Below are 20,208 nucleotides of genomic sequence, written 5' to 3' on the forward strand. Positions count from 1 at the left end.
TTCAGTATTATGCCGTGGTTTGTGTAAATCACTGCTCCCTAATTGGTTATTTTGGTAAGAAGGGACGGATTGTCTCGTTGCAAGGAACAAGGTAATTTATCTGTAAGTGGAACACCGCGAAGGGCCCTGACTGTACATACTGTACCGACCCTGACAATTCGAGGCAGTCAGTTCGTAGTACTCTTCCATACATATCAATTAACTGTCATATCAGAATTTACTCTCTTATTGTGCACTCTCCTTCACACAATCCATACGTACTTTCTTCGGACTTGCTCTACCTTTACACCCATCTACATTCAATCTCATTACCTTCTTATTTATGTACCCATTACCTTTCCAGTTACGAAAAAGACAGTATATACAGCATATTTGTTTTGCGTTGTAGACAATGGCTCAACTAAAAGTTTTGTTAAATTATATTTCAAAATATATAATGATTATTAATTCCACTAAAGTTGCTTAAAATTTTGTTTTAATCTTTCTAATTCTCTAATAATACATTATTAAGTCCCTACGGAAATTAAATTAGAATTATGTTAACAATTTTGAAGATAAAGATCGATTGGAAATTGAACTTAAACTATTTTTAGTTAAGAATATAATAGCTAGATTATGGTCTCAGAAACCTACGATATATCGGGCTTAGTCATTAAATTCTAACATCAATATACACATAGATTATTTATAAAATTATGGACAATTTATGTTATTCGATTTTAAAAGTCAATGTTTGGTTGTATTGTAAAATATATCATTCAATTCTTTCGTAAGCGCTTGACAACAATCACACTTGATGTTGAATGACAATTTGACCCATTCATGCTTCGCCTTGAAGACACCCACGTCGTACTTACAATAAAATTCATAAGATAAGTATTACAATTATACCTACCGATTGTAAAACCCAACGGGATTTTCTAATATGCATTATAATTTGAATAATTTACTATAATTCAATAAACTAAATTTTAGGAAACACGAACATGTTCATAAATACATACTTTAACAAATAACACACTCGTTTTTGGGGTTCCGTAACTCGAAAGGAAAAACGAAACCCTTATAGGATCGCTTTGTTGTCCGTCCGTCTATCTGTCTGTTAAGACAAGTCTGTCAAGGTATTATGCTGCAATTTATATGAAATACTTAGGTCTACTGTCCCTTGGAGCTTATTTACTTATATCTTACTTAGATATACTTGTTCATTATCTACAGGTTTGTACAGAATACTCGGTGCGTAAGTGCGACTCGCACTTGGCCGGTGATTTAATAAAAGAAAACAATATAATTAACAATGATAGAAAAATAAACTAACATTCTATCAACGCTAGCAAAATTACCATTATTTGCTCAATAAAATTCTATACTAATTTTTAATATGTTTACTTGCAAAGCACTAAGAAACGATGTAGTCATTAAATCCGTCCCTTAGTGTAGGTTTCTTTAAGCAATAAATACTTTGAATGTAGTAGTAAGATACCTTGACCAACTCCTTGGTCTTATCCCACTCAAGGGTGGACGTAAACGTTTTCATAAACCTTAATGTTTTAGCTTCATTTGTTATAACCGGCCGCTTGCCTGTCGTAGTAATGATTATTTAAGCAAGTTTATTTAAACTCTACATGAAAAATCACTACTACGCTAGTATCTCTAGTATGTCTGTCGTTATTCTTAAATAATAAAATCTCTGAAGCTGTATCGACTTTAGTAAAGAGTTTAAGATGAAACGTATCATCAGATTTTGTTATACGATACTAGTTAACAGTGTTAAATTGCTGCTTACCTTGTAATATTATGGTGAATGGACGCGGACATTAACATATTGAGGGGACGATTAAAAAAAAACTTTAATATAACTTTCGTTTTTCAACCAGTTACAAGCAACCTTGTACGGAATGGTGCATGTTGAACATGTTTTTAGACTACAAGCTCATCCGTTCTCTTTGTACCTACGCATTCAAGCATTGCATGTTTAAAGACAGTAAGTTGGCTTTTATGTTCTTTTGAGTGATTTCAACATGTCAATTGGTACCGGATGATTTCAACTATATAAAAGTATACGCCTAAACATGCATTCACTTGTCCTTGACAATCCGGCCCAAAGGTTTGCACTCCTCCGCGAAATAACGTATAAATAGTAAAATCGACTAAAATATGAAGACAAAAATTGAATCTATCATACATAAACAAAACACAACTGGAAACTCCCTTCCGGAAAAGAAATAAGTATAAAACTGATATAAATGTTTAAAAACAAATTTCAGCAAACGTTATTGTTGGTTTCACATAGCATTATCACAATCATTTACTTACAAAAAAATAGAGACATCAATATTATTGTGTTTCGAAAGTGGTAATCGGTTAGATAGTAGAAACATAAAAGATAAGTTTTATAATCCCCCCCCTTCTAAAATTCGGAACACAAATGATTACTCAATTATAACTCAATGCTATCTTAAAAGTAGAAGAATTACGTAGATGGACGTATGATATCTTATCAACAGCTCAAGTAGCTTACGTTTTGATAGTCCCACAATTACAAGACAGTCCGTCACTATGTATGGACCGAAACGTTAGAGAGACTGATAGTTATTATATGTGATCGTGATAAATAAGTGATGTATTTAATAAATAATATTGAATTAAGATTTTAAATAGTTTAAATGTAACCGCTGATCATATCAATATTGCTAGTAGATGATCAATAAATAATAACAGCTGCGTCGGACGTTCGTGGCGCGGTATCTCCGGCTGTCTCATCTCTTATTGTTGCCGCCCACTCGCGCGATCTCAATACTGGCTCATTTCAGTTCTACATTATTGTAAATATAGTCCTACTTGCCTGGTTACTATATTAAGGTAGGTTAACACGGTGTGATTCAAACGACCAAGGATAGCACACCACGCACAAATATCACGATTATTTTTTGTTTTTACATGACCATTATCCCACTTCATGTTAAGTAGTGATGTGGTCAAAAATTACACGTCAATAAAGTTAGTAAATATACGAAGGTTGTAGTGAATCCGATGTTCGCTACCACACGCAACTCTCCACGGTGGTGCGTAGCATCTCATAGGCCGGTAGAATAACGCACGGTGGAAACCAACCCTAATACAGTTAATAGTACAGCACAAACAAAATGACTGCGGTTTCCTTTATTTTATGTCGGTAACAAGACAAATGAGTGATCTTACATGGCCAATTTGATTTAAGATAAGATTCAATTCAGATAACAGAATAGATATAGGATCTGTTTTAAAACCTAGCGATGGAGAAAAGCTGTGAATACTCGAATCCCATACATATTATGTTTAAGTTTCAGCCATCAGTTTGCTTTATATTTTTAGCCGACTTCAAAAAGAAGGAGGTTATCAATTCGACTGTATTTTTTTTTTTTTGTATTAGAAACTTGACTTACAGTTCTACTATCATCTCAGTTAGCCACTTCTTTATTAAAGATGTAGATTTTTTAAGCAAAATCACTTTTAACTGTTATCAATTAAATTCGAGTAGCAGTATTTAAACCGATTTATTTAATTATCAAACCTCTTTACACAATCATCGTGGTTAAACACTGGTTTGTTATAAAAACGATTTATAAAGATTGCGTAATACAAGTAGCTTGCATAGCTCTATTTAATTTTTGATAGCAACACTTTCGATAAGATAAAAATCTTGACAAATCTATCTGATCAAATCATTAAAAATGGCCTCATTAAAAAGGGGCCCATATTAATGTGTTCATTATACTATGAAAATAATTAAATTATGTTTTTTAATTAATAGAAAAATTAAGTTGATTTTATAATAGTATCCTTGTGCGTGATAATTTGAATTAATTATAAACGGTTATTTATATTAAAATAGGAGTAGGCAGAAGTAATTACTGTACTCATCAATTTTCAATGTCAAAACATCTGTACAAAAAAGAATCGTTATCTTTTTTATTTCCAAGAAAATGTGCGGGATAATAATAAATCATTGTACAGGAGTTTCGGCAGTGAAAATCACCGTTAAGAATAACTTCCATTCAATTTATAAATGAGGTGCGCTTCGTTAAACAGGTTAAATATCTAGGAAATATTTTGATAATGCTATTTTACTATGTTTATTTATTTTAGCTCAGTGCTTTTATACATCCCACGTCTTGTCTATTTAAAAGGATAAACTAAGAATACTGGTAACTGGTTGGAACGGGAAAAGGACGTATAAATCTCTTGCAGATTGTCAAGAGAAAATCTAGAAACGATGCTGCAGAATGTTTCGAAAGACCGTGGGCGGGCGGATTTATATACTTAGCCGCGTGTTACTGTTAAGAATGTTTTGTGGATGGCATTTAACAAGCCAACTACGATATAACAATCATTAAACACTAATAAAGTACAATATCTCGCATTCGTGTTATAAATACGTAGTTCAGGTGACGAAATGAGGCCACTATATTATTAAATAATTTTAAACTGTTATCTTATATATATAAAAGAAAGTCGTGTTAGTTACACTATTTATAACTCAAAAACGGCTGAATCGATTTGACTGAAAATTGGTGGGCAGGTAGCTTAGAACCAGGAAACGGACATAGGATAATTTTTACCCCGTTTTCTATTTTTTTATACCGCGCGGACGGAGTCGCGGGTAAAAGCTAGTTAAATATATTGGTCAACGAGAGAACGATGATTTGTCTTTATTGATTTCTAGTTCCCATTGATACATCTTATGGTATTGTAGATTGTCACCTGACGAATGTTTGTTAAATACAAATGGCACTATTTAGCCTTCTAAACAAAATAATGAATACTGTTACTCTAATAATTTTTAACTTATCTTAATTGTTTTATCTCATACGGAGTAAAATAAGATACGAATCTACATGATATTAATTTCCTTATTAAGTTTTAAATACGAGACGGTCTTGAATATTATAGACACCAATTCCTACATAAAAATTAGAACAACTTTTACAAGTGTGTCAATAAATTATCGTGGGAATATAATTTGTTTCCACTGTTGACATCAATGTGAATTTTTAAACAGGTAATAATTAAACATCGCCATTTTATAGTCTCTGCAGTTGTAATAAAAATTAGCGTTAATTTCTACGAGTTGTCGTGAACTATGCCTGCCATTGTCGAGGACATTTATTTCCTACCCAATCCGATGAAATGTCATTCGACGCATCCAATGCAATTAGGTCGAAAATTCGTCATAAACAATACATACTTATAAATTATACCTCTTACGGTGACAGCTGATAGTTTATCCTAAAGTGGGAAGCGAATTAAATTCATTGACTATAGACGTAACCTGATTTGTAAATATATTTACGTACATCTTACACATACGCGTAAACATCGCGAGAATTGACCAATGAGATTGACAAAATTGATAATGTTTGCGACAGCTAGACGGTGCGAAGACTATTATGTAATGAACTGAAGAATGTAGGAACCTGATCACGGTAAACTTTGACCTTATCGTATATTGTGAAAGACGTGTAACAAGGAGAACTTGTACGTAGAAGTAGGCTTAAGGAGAAGTGGATGTGACAACTGAAGATAGATTACGAAGACCAAAGCTTGTTCGTTGACCCCACATAGATTTTGGTAAGAACAATATGTATGGTTGCTGTGAAAAAAAAAAACAGATTTAGAAAACAATAATAAAGGCGTATCCACTCTGTCATTAAACTGTAACTATGCCGTGATAGTAAATTGACATGTTTAAAAAATTCCAAAGTTCATTGAACATATATCCGATATTTCATAGACTAAACACTAATTTGCTTACAGATTTTTATGCTTGGAAATTTGTTAATTTTTTATCGATTCCATATAAATACGACATTGCAATTACGAGTCTTATAGTCAAATGTCGGTTGCTAAGCTTAAAATAAATAGCGTAAACAAGATTTATCGATATTGATATATGTTATTTGGATTGTGTTTTATTTAATACTAGCTATCGACCGCAACACCAACCATGCGGAAAAAAAACTATATGTCTTTTTGTTCTTCTAGACTATGCTCTACCTCTATGCCAAAATTCATCGAGATCCATCCAGCAGTTGTTCTGGAGATACTATTCTCATAAACATTCAACCATCCTTCTATCCATCAATCCATCCATTCATCTAAACATTCGCATTTATAATATTAGTAAGATAAGTAAGATGTGGTCATATTTTAGTGGATAGCTGTTCAACATAATATCTCTATGTCCACTTCGAATTACAGTCATATTGTATTTTATGTCAAAAACGATACGTCTCATTTGACTTTTTAAATCTTAGTACAAGATATAATGTTCGTAAGAAACGGGATTCTTACCACGATTAGGCTGTTTGAGCTCCCGACATTTCGGCACAGTTGCATGCGCCATGTTCACGGGTTGACGTGACGCCTATTCGTGGTAAGAATCCTGTTTCTTACGAACAGTATATTAGTAAAAACCACGAAAGTTTGAAGCTACTTAGTACAAGATGTTTATCGAAAGGTTAAAACCTTAAAATAAATTTTGTTACAATAATACGATTAAGTAATCATTGAAAGACGTATGATTTTGTATATTACAAAGAGACAAATGTTCTAAAAGTCATCGAACCGGGTTCAGTGAATATAAAGTAGTATAGATACGAGGGTCAAGATCGTGTTGCATATTTAAATAAAATTAACATATTAACATATGTTCGCAATAAATGGGTTTTACACGACATACATAACTTTTATACATAGATTTAGATAGTCTATACTAAGTTAAAAGTATAACGATAGAGTGACTGATTAATTGATAGTCAAATAAATCACAACGGCAGATAAATACTAATAGGTTTTCAAAGGACAATTATGTAGCCAATATAATATGTATAAAATATAATTGATTTTGCTGTTTTAAGATATTGCAAAGAAAATTACACGATTCATAGTCAGTCCCTGCGGAAGAAAAGATATATAATTAGTAGCTTATGTATTCTTCCAAACTATGATCTACATTTATGCCAAATTTCACCGAGATCCATTAAGCCGTTCTGGAGATACCTTCTAACAAACTTCTTTAAATTCTCTATACTCTTTCATTTAGTAGCAATCAGAAGTGATTTCGGGTTATTTAACTGGACGAAATGCAAAGTAAGAAATTAGTACTCCATAAGGACATCTCAAAATACCGGCATGTAAAATAGCAACGACTTGCCCCTATTTTATTTATATTCATGATTTTATGCGTAAAAGTTTGTCATAAAAGGGAGTATAAATAAACTGGGCGCGCATTAAACCGTAAAGGTCCAGTTATAAAATGATAATGACCAGCGTATACGTTACTATCATAAAAATATACAGTACATTTGTTTGAGCTCGCTGTGAAATAAGGCGATTTATTTATAGATTTATAGATCACTGGATGTATGTATTGAAAAAATTCTCTAGTCTTTTACTAATGTAGGAAGACAACACTCATTTCTTTTGCACATTGAGAACAAATATGTGAAAGTGTCAAAAATGTGGAAAGCGTTTCTGGACTATGAAATGGAAAATACAACTAAACATTTGTTGAATTTATTTTGTAAACGTCCATATTTTTGTATTTGAATACAATGGTTTTGCACCATTCTATTTGGTAAAAAGACTCTCATATGAAATACATAGAGTTGGTGACCTACTATCATAACGTCCTTTGAACGATAAATTAAAAATGAAAAATATTTATTAATTCACACTAAGTTTACAATATTCAATGTTGCCTAGTCTTCTTAACTAGTAAAAACTGTATTTAAGGAGCAAAGGAAATGATAATGTATTTTGGCAGTGAACATAAACAGAATAACGTTTGCACTGACAAAGTAGCAGGCGACCGCTGTTTATAAAAATATATTTATTTATTTCGAATTTGATCGATCTTAGGTTAGCAATAACAAGCGAAAACGCCTGCGTAGATGTTAGATCTGTCGCCGTCTGTTTAGATAGCGTTCGAATCATTTTCGTACTCGTATTTAAAATAATCTTTGGAACGATTTTAAGAATCGATTATTGGATTCACACTTGATAAAACTTTTATTTTTTTAAAAAAACACTTAAAACTATCAATTCTGTGAAAATATTTTCGCATTACGCTTTCTTGCGCTTACAAATCCATGTAGTAAATCCACCTATCAGCGTGCAGTTTATTTTTGACTCAACTACGAGCATCTGTTTTACTCGATATCTAATTTCCATGGGCCGAGCAACCGCAAGTTCAGGGAAATCAGATGAGGAAGCTGTAAAACGTCCCACGTATATAGGCCAATGTGTCAGACAGACAGACCGTTCACCCGGTGCACTCTATGATTTAGTACAGTCCTGTCTATAAACTATAATATCTAGAATATATTTTTAATATTTGTTTATTAATCTGGTCAGTCAAATATGATAAAGATATTCAAAAGAGTAGGAAAAAATTAAATAAATGAAATCAATAAATATAATTTTTTTATCATTTTCGTTACCATACCGATCCACTCGCAATGATGTTTACTTTGTGATGATTGTGGGTTTCCACTGCTTTAGCAGTTGAAACCCAACATTACATGACAAGACTAACTGCTCGCGACTCCGTTCACGCGATATAAAAAAAAACCTTACTTAGTAACCTATGTGTTCTTCCAGACTATGTTTCATCGAGATCCATTGATCCGTTTTGGAGATACCTAATATCCATCCATCCGAACTTTCGCATTTAAATATTAGTAAGATCATATTTAGGAATAAGATATCTTGTTTATAATTATTTAACAACCGGTAACGCATTATAACCGCAAACGGCGGTTGATTTTATTGATTTTACCTACTTTATTTGTATAAAATCTTTAAATATGGTACAATTTTTTCTTGTCAATGCCAAATTTGATTACAACGAATTAAATCAAATTCAGACTAATAAGTTACTTTAAACCACGGATCCCCAAACGATATTGGACAAGTGATCCCTTTTCCAAAATGAACTGTTACAAATTACCTTATTATTATTCTGTCTCCGCCTGGCTGGTTTTTATATGATAGATAAAGTAAGTAAATAATAATAAAATATAAAGTAATAAATATACTACGTGTTTACGATATATACATATATATAAACCCTTAATTACACACTATACCTGGATATATATAACTGGGATTCCCTCAATTATTATTATAATTTTTCATTCTGACTTAGGTCAATAGAAGACAGAGTGAGAATAAGCAATGCTTTAAGTTCTATATCGACCCCAAGAGGTCGTGGATATCGACAACTTTGGGAATCCCTGCAACTGTAAACCGCAAGTCCGTATTGATCTTGTGAATGTTGCAATTAAATTTTTTATTATCAAAACAGAAAATATAAATAATTCATGTTGACGTCTGATTTTAAGGTTATAACCTTCGTCGTTGAGTCAATGGAAATCAGTTTTGTTAAATACCCATTATTGATAGCTCTTACATGTTTACAAATGTGTCACTTTTATAACATTTTAATATTTATTCACTTTTATTTCTGGTATGACGATAATGGAAATAAAAATGTACGCATTTGTATGTGAGTAGACGTAAAAAGATAGTTGTGGTAGTTGATAAATTGCCAATACCGACTACTTCAATATTTATATTGAATTAATTATTTATAGAATGATTTATGACTAGTTTTGATAGTCATTTCATAAAAAAAAACACTTTCACGCCTAAAAATTAGCATTAATAGTTAACCGATGATACATTTTTGAGGTCACGTTATGATTCTACTAAATCTGTTAGTATCCACAAGTAATAATTAATAAAAATATATTTTAATATAATTACATACTAAAATGTAACTAATTTTATTGATTAAGTTAATATAAATTGTGAAATACTTTAATATTTAGTTAAAATGGTACATAAATAAGATTTCACCGGAAAAAATGACAGAAAACATCGTCCACCACTATAACTTTTTTGCTTTATCGTAGTAATAACTATAATGGTCAGACGAGATGTAATATTTTCAATAAATATGAATGAGTTGTCTTTATCACGTTATAAAATAATAATAAACTTTGTTGATTGCATTCTAAAGAAACAAACACAATAAAGCGACATGCAAATTCAAATTAAGATTCGATTGTAAAATGCATAATTCTTTGACTTAAATTCTTTCAATTAAATTATTAAAAACTAGCTTTTTCCCGCGACTCCGTCCGCGCGGAATAAAAAAAAAAGAAAACGGGTTAAAATTATCCTATGTCCGTTTCCTGGTTCTAAGCTACCTGCCCACCAATTTTCAGTCAAATCGATTCAGCCGTTCTTGAGTTATAAATGGTGTAACTAACACAACTTTCTTTTATATATATAGATAGATAATAAAACCAAAATCAAACATACCCTGTGTCGTAGAATAGTTGTCAGAGAATAACGATTTTCATTTATTTTGTTCAATTGTTTAATTAGTTCTTTCCTTAATTAATTAATCTGCGGTTTTCGTGACAACGAAATACGAAAATTATGGTTACCATATAATTAATGCTAATAATAAACATCATTAGTAACTTTTCAACATTTTCTACCAGAATTATAGAGCATCTTTCAAAAGGTGTAAGAGAAACTAAAGATTTTTTCTTCGAATTATTAATAAAGAATAGCTGGAGTTTCTAGGATTTTGACTACGTGTTAACTATTATTAAATTTATTTTTCGCAGCAAATGGTAACAAAAGTTCTGAAGCTTAAATCTAGATTATCTTTTTATCTTTATCGTTTGTTTCAAATTAATTTAATTTAAGCGAGAAAAATGTAAGATACTACCTTTACCTATACCTCCAGATAAAATAGAGTTTAATATTAAATCTCACAGAAAATTTAACCCATCTTATAACAGCTACATTTCTTAACTACTAAGGTACTTTGTTTAGATTTCTGTCTTTTTTTTAATGATAATGCAACAGTTTATGTCAGACAATACTTTCCCCGCTGAGAGGCGCTACCGTCGACAAAGCGATGTCGTAAGACGCGTCGAAGGCTGCCGGGCCAAGTTCACGATCGCACGTTCAATGACCGTTCTTATCGTGACAATGCAATGCGATACTAAAGGGAATATTAACTATTCTTCTAACAATTATATATTCAATTATGTCATATGCTACACTCGGACACCTTCCATGGTTACTAAGGGTGTTGATATTCATTAAGATCAAACCCCTAATTTAAGTAGAGGAACGTCATTTCAAACATGGCGAACAGTACATCTCACTTTTTTAAATGCTTCACTAAATATGTAATCATTGGAGAGACTTTTTATCCGGACGAAAACAGCTAGCAACTTATGAGTAAAAGCAGAACAGAAATAATAACTTATAATTCAATTGTTTTCAACTTTACATTGTGCAGTCGGCGATTGCGGTCTTTTGTCTTAAACACGACAAAGAAGGTTACTCTTCCGGTACGTTTAGTGCCAAAAATATGAAACGAAAGTGAAACCAGACATCTTCATTATTCACGGCGTATTATAAGCGTAATTAGGGTTGCCATCTACACTTTATTATTATTAATTATACAGTAAAGAGAACAATATAGTACGTAAAAATAATTTAACATAATTTAATTTGTTTAGAATTAATTTGACATACTGAAATAGTCGATAACCTATTTTTACTGTCGAATAATCTCTATGAAAATGCTTTTTATCTGTTTAATCATTTGTTGAATATTACAATGTACAAAACAGTGGCAACCCTATTTTTAAACCAGCCGCGTTGTGAAGCGGCCTTCAGCGGGGCCACGGATCCGAAGCGGGTTCACGGTGAGGGCTACTTTTATTGCTACAGTCCATTTAGACCATATCAATGACGCAATGCTATTGATTATATAGAGCATCTCGTCTGTTACCACAATATTACCAAAATACCTAAGACGATATTTGGTAATTCCACTGTGAAAAGTAACAGTTTGTCACACAATTATCAACGAAAGAGATTGACATTGTGTGTCTGTGAATTCAAGCAATTCATTTATGTTAGCAATAGCCCGATAGAGAACTCGTTAAACAAATTCGATTGAGGCCACACGTTCGTAGACTTTAAACGAAATAGCTCTCAAGAAAGTATCGCGGAAATTAACAACGACACTTTAATTGATATAAATAGTCCGTAATAAGCGAGACTAACATACAGCCCACATTTTTCAGACTATAACGGCACGGTTACCCAATATGAGGCTCTGTCTACACATAAGGCGCTAAAAGGTTTTAAATTGAAGCCAATTAATGAAAGATGTTGCTCGAAAATTATAGAACACACCAAATATTAATTGATTTTCTTAGAAATCGATCTATTTCGTAAATTCGCTTATGAAATTTTTGGAACAATTTACACTTCGATTTTTAAACAATACAGTTGCTAGTGGTTTTTAACCACCACTAGCAACATTGCTGATGTGACAAAAAATGAAATTAACACATCTGAAACACAAGTCATTCACCCCAAAAATATCTACGTTTTCATCTTTTAGTTTTAACCGTATTTGATAACTATATACTAAAATAATTATTTTAAAACTATAAAAATATTTATCATTAATAATTCAAGTAGATAAAAATTACTATACAAAGTTCTCGATTAAATTTATCGAATATTTTTAATTGTTATGTTTTTTCCTTAGGTCAATTTACGTTCGATAACCTTAATGTAATTTGTAGGCGCACAGTCTCTATAAATAGATTAAAAATTTTCAATAAAAAAAATATCGCGTTTCATTCTATACCTTCATTTATTCAACGAACAGATTTTATGGCGCCATTTTTATACTATAGCGCTAACGTTAATAAATCTTAAAAATTACATTTATTTTTATTTTGAAATATCATTTAGTTTTATCAATCGAGATAGCTTAAACAATAATTGTCTTCATTTTATACATAACAAAAAATATATTTTCTTGAATTGAATAAGGTATAAGTAACAGTTTATTATATTTTAATCCTATTTAAAATGATTTCGTTATTATTTATGTTGTTTATTTATGTTATTATTATTTAAAACTTAATTCTTATAGTTTGTAGTTACAATATTACGTTGCTACAAGAAGTTTAAGTAAATATAGAGTAAATGCAGTTAAATAAATAAAACATTAATGTTAGAGAGAGAGTTTATGTATTCAGCTGAATTTAAAAATTGTGTCACGATAGAGAATAAAAAACAAATAGTTCGTAAACTAATTTTTAAAAGGTAATCAAATTGTTAACATAACTGCTGAAGAGTTTACAAATTATAATTAGGAAACTGTCAACATCAGTTTTGACATTTCGTAATGAATTTTCTGAATTGGATAAAAAATTAAAGAGTTACTTTGATATAACTTTTATAAAGAAAATCATATTACTTTTCCAAATAGCACCCTATAATTTGAAGTTGTTCGTGAATTTTGTAAGTACGTATACATTTTTTAAAGTTATTTTGTTCACCGTCTATTTTCCGATTTAATTTAACATATCGACTTTTCTAATGAAATATACCTATTCAGAAGATTATAGCATTGTAATTTGTTGTACTTACTCGGTTCATAGTTCCATTTTCGTCCATATCTCGTTCTCGTTGACATGTTGAGACGATCCTCGCCGGCAAAAAGTGAAATTTCACGCGAGACGCGCCGGCTGCTAATTTATTCACTAGCAGCGAAAAACGTGGATCCGGACGATACCGTGTTCGCGCAAACTATATATATACACGTGTTTGATAATATGTAATTTGATTCCTTTACTAATATTATAATTTTGTAAAGGGTCGTCTAGTAATAAATTATTCGATTGTAATAAAATCGTTAGTTAAAATTTATTATAGAAGCATGAATATCGTGAATGCGTTCGGATTTATCGGAAGACTTTGAGACGGAGCGACTTGTCGACGTGACTGTACCGCGCGACGACTACCGAGCCACTGAATCGCAACTGCGCGCGCGCAACTACTGACTCTGCTCCCCGACTCCAATTTTAATATTTTTATACTCAGTCCATACTTTTCCCGAATTGCACTATATTTATGTATTAATGTTCTCTGCAGACAGAGCCCTAACAATTAAACTCAACAAGGATTGTCAATTGAAAATTGAATTATGTATGCGAATATACTTGTGTTGCGCTCCTCATTTTTGCGTGCACGATTGTACTTACGTTCGTACATACGTCAAAAATTTGTATGTGTATTAAGTGTTTGAAGAAAGAAAATTAAACGAGCTTTCATTACGAAAAAAAACTTGGAAAACATCGTAAACGGTAAAATTAATAAAAAAGTTAAAAATTAGTTTTAAGAACAAATTTTTACGAATTAAAGAATGTATATCTTACTAATATTATTATAAATGCGAATGTTTGGATGGATGGATGGATGGATGTTTGTTTGAAGATATCTCCGAAACGGCTCAACGGATCTTGATGAAATGTGGCACAGATGTAGAACATAGACTGGAAGAACACATAGGCTTATTAAGTTTTTTTATAATTCCGCGCGTACGAAGTCGCGGGCGAAAGCTATTTTAAATAAATACAGATATTATAAATAAGTTCTAATTATGTCAACAAAGAAAAATTTATAGTATTTCTGAATATTAGAAGTAGGAATAAAATATACAAGAGGTGATAAGATTAATATTAAATAAGATCTAATTATTTATAATTAAGTACATATTACTTTTAAACCAGTTAACATATAATATATATTTTCTGGTAGATTTGGTTTGTTTTGCGACTGTAATTTGGCTATTATATCAGATCTATATAAATCACTGGGAGAATGAAAGGCCTATCTCCTGTTTCGACACAATCAAGATGAATGAAATATTCGAGGGGAAATATTTATTATTAATTTAATTCATATTTATTTATCAACATATTTTTTATTTAATCTTACTAATATTATAAAAGTGAATCTTCAGATGTATGTTTGGATGGTTGGATGGATGTATAGATGGATATTTATTTTTAGGTATCACCAGAACATCAAAACGGGTCTCGCTGTAACTTCGCACAGATGTAGTACAGTCTTTAAGAATACATAAGCTAGTTAGCTAGGTATTGTTTTTAATTCCGTGAGGACTGAGCCGCGGGCGACAGCTAGTACATTTTATAAAAAAATAATAACAAAATATTTATTTATTTATTTATTTATTTATTTATTTATTTTAGGAAGCCAACATATTACATGAACACAAATTATAATCTAATAATTTTTTTTTTTATATCAAAGTACATTTAAATATGTTACATAAATCTACGAAACATATTATTTTTATTATTCTATGTATCTTAAAAAAATAAGCACCACTTAAAACGCTGACGAAAAGATGATAACAATAATTTTTGCGATACCAAATTAGTCAGTTGTATTTATTCAAACTTGTTCCCAATTTACATGCAAATTGTTTTATTTTTTATATCCGGGTATATTTTTTTACTGACACTTTTTTTGTTATTCTTGATACAACTTAAGAATTTTCCACACTCGCCACATCTGGAGGCATACAAAGGTATTTAAATCTTTTCTATTTAATTAAAAGTTAATATTTTTATGTGCTCTATGTGAACCAAAACCATTGGACAAATGATTAACCTGCGTTGTTAGTTTCTGTCGACCTCATAGTAGGCTTGCACAGAAAACGAAATCATGATAGGCATTTTGTTTTACAAAAATATATTTATTAGTTAAAATTACTGATTTTAAATGTGATTTTGTATAAAAATGAGTTATAAATTCATTTTATTTAATGAAAAAACCAACTATAATCGGCTTGGTTAAATTAGCATACGTTTTCCAAAAATATTAAAGTGACCAAATATTACCTAATCAATTGGCTAACTAACGAAGGACAATATCTTTTAACCTCTACATTTTCTCGTATGATTTTTTTTATGGTAATTAAATTAATGTAGAGATGTAATTAGTCTTATTAATGTATGTACCAGATCTTTTTTTATTTATCCTTATGACCACAAATTATTTATTTTTTCAATTGCACTGTTTAAATCAAAGAACTCTTAAAACGTTGAAAAATTTACAACAGTATAAAAGAAGGAATTGGAATTAAAATACACGCCAACGACGTACAAATAAAAATGTTTATTGTCTACGTTTAAGAGTAAAATATTGTTTTCGTCGAAATCATTACAAGTTACAATCGAGACAATCACTTTGATCTAAAATTAACATGCGACAAATACAAAGTAAACAAGATTAACAATAACTAAACTAATAAGAAGTTTCATGAAATGGGTAAAAAAGTTGTGAAGTTACAAATAAAAACTCGCTCTCTAAAGCACCCTCTGATGTAACCATGATTTTATTTTCTATTAAAAGATAACGAGATAAGTGTAATCTGGTGTAATGGAAAATAAATAAGCTAGTTGATTGATAAATTTGTTTAGTATAGCAGGTCACGTAGGCAATGCGTACGTCTGCCGAAATAGGACTTGTTGAAATCAGTTCACTTTAATTCATAGGTTCTCAAAGTAGCACTAACCCCTAATATCAACTAAAGATACCTATATCAGGGGCCGACCGAATCTTCGAGTAATGTTGAGGAGCGCTGGAAAGTTAAATATAAAAGTTAATAGGTTTTATAATTCTCGTTTTTTTACTAAGATAGAGTTCTCAAGAAACGGGTTTCTTACCACGACTGGAGATCCTACGAACATGACGCTTTCAAATACATCGATACATCGGGAGCTCAAAAAGTCTAATCGTGATAAGAATCCTGTTTATAATGAACGTTGCTTGTACTTATTTAAATTTAGCGTCAAATATAATAAGTAGAACCCGCAACAACGGAGTCGGCCGGTGTAATACCACAACAACACAGAAGACAGACGTAAAGTGGAAGCAATTGAAAGATGATAATACCTGCAGGAGTCCTGGACTTGGATTTTTTGTTGAGGTCATAGGGCTTAGTGATTGTTCCTTTAGTGGGTAAAAAAGTTTGAGAAACACTCCTCTAGTACGCTGACATGAAACGTAGTGTCATTACACGGAAGGTCGTTCCAGACGCTGATGTCACCAATCGCATCACTTTATTGACACTAGTAGGGCTCCGATGGGATATTACATAACTAACAATTTAATTAATTGAAAAAAATGTGTGTTACTTAAAAACAAATGTAACATAAAATGTATGAATAAATTAACGTAATAACCATTTGACGTATCTGGGAATACATTCAACAGTTTTGTCGAAACGATAGAATCTTTCCCGGAAAATACATATTTCACAAAATACTTTACAGTATAATAAAACACAATGAATAATTCATAACAGGAAAACAAAAATAAAGAAGAAAAATGCCTCCGTTTAAACGACAAATAAATTAAGTTACCTGTCAGTCCATTTAAATTTTATTTTTATTTATTTATTTTAAAGTTAAATATAATGCAAATATACTTACTATGTACAAGTTCTCCATACATGTACGTAGACTGAATATCTAAATAAATTAATCGTTCTTATGATTCAAGTTTGTATTTAGGCTAATTCTCGAACGTGTGAGGTCCACAGAGCCATCAACAAGTCGTCAAATAAACAAGCGCGTGCCACTCTAATGCTTGTCAGCGTACAAATTAATATTATTCATTATTTATACACGTAGGAATACCAACTAATCTTAAATAAGTGGTATCCTTGATGTTTATTTCGAATTTTAAAACTTAGTCTACATCGTAGTAATATACATAGTTAGAGAGCACCCGTAACTGATATGATCATTTATATATGAATGTGAGAGAGGTGAGGGTACCCCTCTAGGTCATACAATGTTGTTATAGTTAAATGCTTGTCTAGGTAATATTACATTAGCCAGTATAACCATTGGTTTCTACTGTCAAAGTACTAGTGTTATAAAGAATTGACATCCCTTGACAGAACTGAGATCATCATCTTCTTGTCCTCGTCCCACTCACGTAGGGTGGGCACAAAAGTTTTCGTCTTCCATATCAGTCTCTTCCGTCATCTCATTCGTCACTCCCTTCTTGATCATGTCACCTTTCAAATTGACATCTCTTACCAAAACTGATATATTTAAGTTATCTTTCGTACAGGTGTTTATGTAATAAATCATGATCACTTTAAATTCAACTAGAACGAGCTAATTAAAAAAATATATATATCCTGTAAAATACACATTTGCTCAACAATCACTATACTTTGAACTATAATAGAATATCCCGTTTATTATATGGAGCAGTCTGGCGCCCTAAATACATCATAGTACCGGACATGTCCACATAAACAGGAATATATATTTATCCAGGGTAAATAAATTTTACTATATCACTATCTGTTTATGTACTACATTTATTAAGGTTACGTATTTATATGATAAAGAGCGTTTTAATACGTTCCTATGACAACTGCTATAAATCCAATGTGTCAATTGAACCCTGAAAATTGTACGAATCTAAATAATAAAAATAAAATTCGTTAATGTCACTCCTTTGATAGATTTCTAGATATGAAATATCACATTTTTTTGGTCTATTTACCTAATTGTCTTAAAAATATGGCAGTGACAAAAACCAATGTCTAGAGAAACCTATTAATCTTACTATCTTATTAATATTATAAATGCGAATGTTTGGATGTATGGATGAGTGCATAGGTATGTGTTAGAAGATATCACCAGAACAGTTCGACGGATCTCGATGAAATTTGGCACAGATTTAGAACATAGTAATTATTCATCATTACAGCTCACTATATGTCCCCACCGAGGGGCTCGGAGCCTGCCCTGAGTTAGGGATGACTAGGCCATAGTGAACCACGCTGGCCCAGTGCGGGTTAGTTGACTTCACTCATATCTTTTGAATTTCTTCTCAGATATGTGCAGCATCACGATGTTTTTCTTCACCGTAAGAATGACGGATAAATGTACATATGTAATTCGAAACTAGAAAAACACATTGGTACATGGCAGAATGGTACACCCAGGACCAGATTGCAAGTCAAGTGCTTAACCCCTGAGCCACTGACGCTCTTCTTGTATAGGTATAAAAATTAAAAACACTGAAGCAAAATTGACCTATACATATTTTATATTTGTATAAAATGTTAATTTTAATATTGTCACCATCTCGTATTTTCCAATAACAATCTCGCTGTATTAATTACCGTGTCTCATTTAATATGTAACTATTACATGTCACTATAAAAAAACATGTCACTCTTGCAAAGTTATCAACTTTAATTTGGCACCTCTTTTATCATAGAAAATCTAGATTTATGACTTTTAAATAGCAAAATGTTTCACGCGTTGAAGTGACATTGGAATTTGAATTTTTTAAATACTTATACTCAATCAAACTAGAGAAAATTATTATTTCTGCTTCTGAAATTCTAGGTCGAATCTATCATTAACAGCTAGTTTTTCGCTCTCTTTAAATAAAGTAAAATGATTCAAAGAGGAAATGCCTTACGTACCTTTACGATATCTTTACCTTTAGAGCGTTGAATATTTTTTAACAAACTAGCATTTTTTATGTAAAAGTTTAGTGTCTGCTTATGGCGTTCTTGATGTAACTAAACACATACACCTAAATCCAATTTTATAATTTGAAATAAAATATACTTAACTGAATACTTAAGCTCGCTCCAGTAACTACTAGTACTTGAGTAAGTACTCGCTCACAGCGAGCTTGAATGTTAAGGTAAGTTACTAATAAATAACCGTGAATTTTACCGAAAGAAGGATCACAATGTTTTATACAACTGCTTTAACAGTAGAAACATACATATTATTTTGTATCAAGCTGAAAAGCAATATTTTTGGCTGTTACTCAGCCTTGAGCCAAAATTTTACCTGCTTGTAGTTTTAGTTAATTAATATTAATTTTACTTTAAGTGTATTAATCAATTAAGATCAATTACGATACAGTAAGAATTACCGAACTTGTATCACAAACTCGTATTTCTTGAAATCGATAAGCATATTAACTGATTATATATAGAACGGTTGATTCAGTACTTTGATTTTATGCGACAGGACCTGTCAAGCTCGCGCATTTCTCTCTGTCAAATAAAAAGTAACAATAATGTCTTCACATGCTTGCTTGTCCTCGTATGCTCGTTTTAAATAAGTGTGTAATTTTTTGTGCGTTTATAAGCACAAGTGTCAGCACGATATACACTTATGTGACTGTCATCTTAATCTCACTTTCCGCGCTTGTCTAGTCCCTTTGTCTATAGTCAAAGAT

General features: G+C 31.4%; 1 protein-coding gene across 1 annotated transcript in view; it reads right to left on the minus strand.

Moving 5' to 3' along the window:
* Positions 1-13,753, minus strand: part of LOC106718908 (A disintegrin and metalloproteinase with thrombospondin motifs 7) — a 67,656-nt gene extending 53,903 nt beyond the window's left edge. The window contains exon 1 of the mRNA XM_045682790.1: positions 13,534-13,753. The gene's annotated coding sequence lies outside the window, so the exon portion shown is untranslated. The remainder of the gene's footprint in view (positions 1-13,533) is intronic.
* Between the last annotated feature and the right edge of the window lie 6,455 nt (positions 13,754-20,208).

The sequence above is a fragment of the Papilio machaon genome, chromosome 20 (assembly GCF_912999745.1).
Source record: "Papilio machaon chromosome 20, ilPapMach1.1, whole genome shotgun sequence".
Taxonomy (NCBI): Eukaryota; Metazoa; Arthropoda; class Insecta; order Lepidoptera; family Papilionidae; genus Papilio; species Papilio machaon.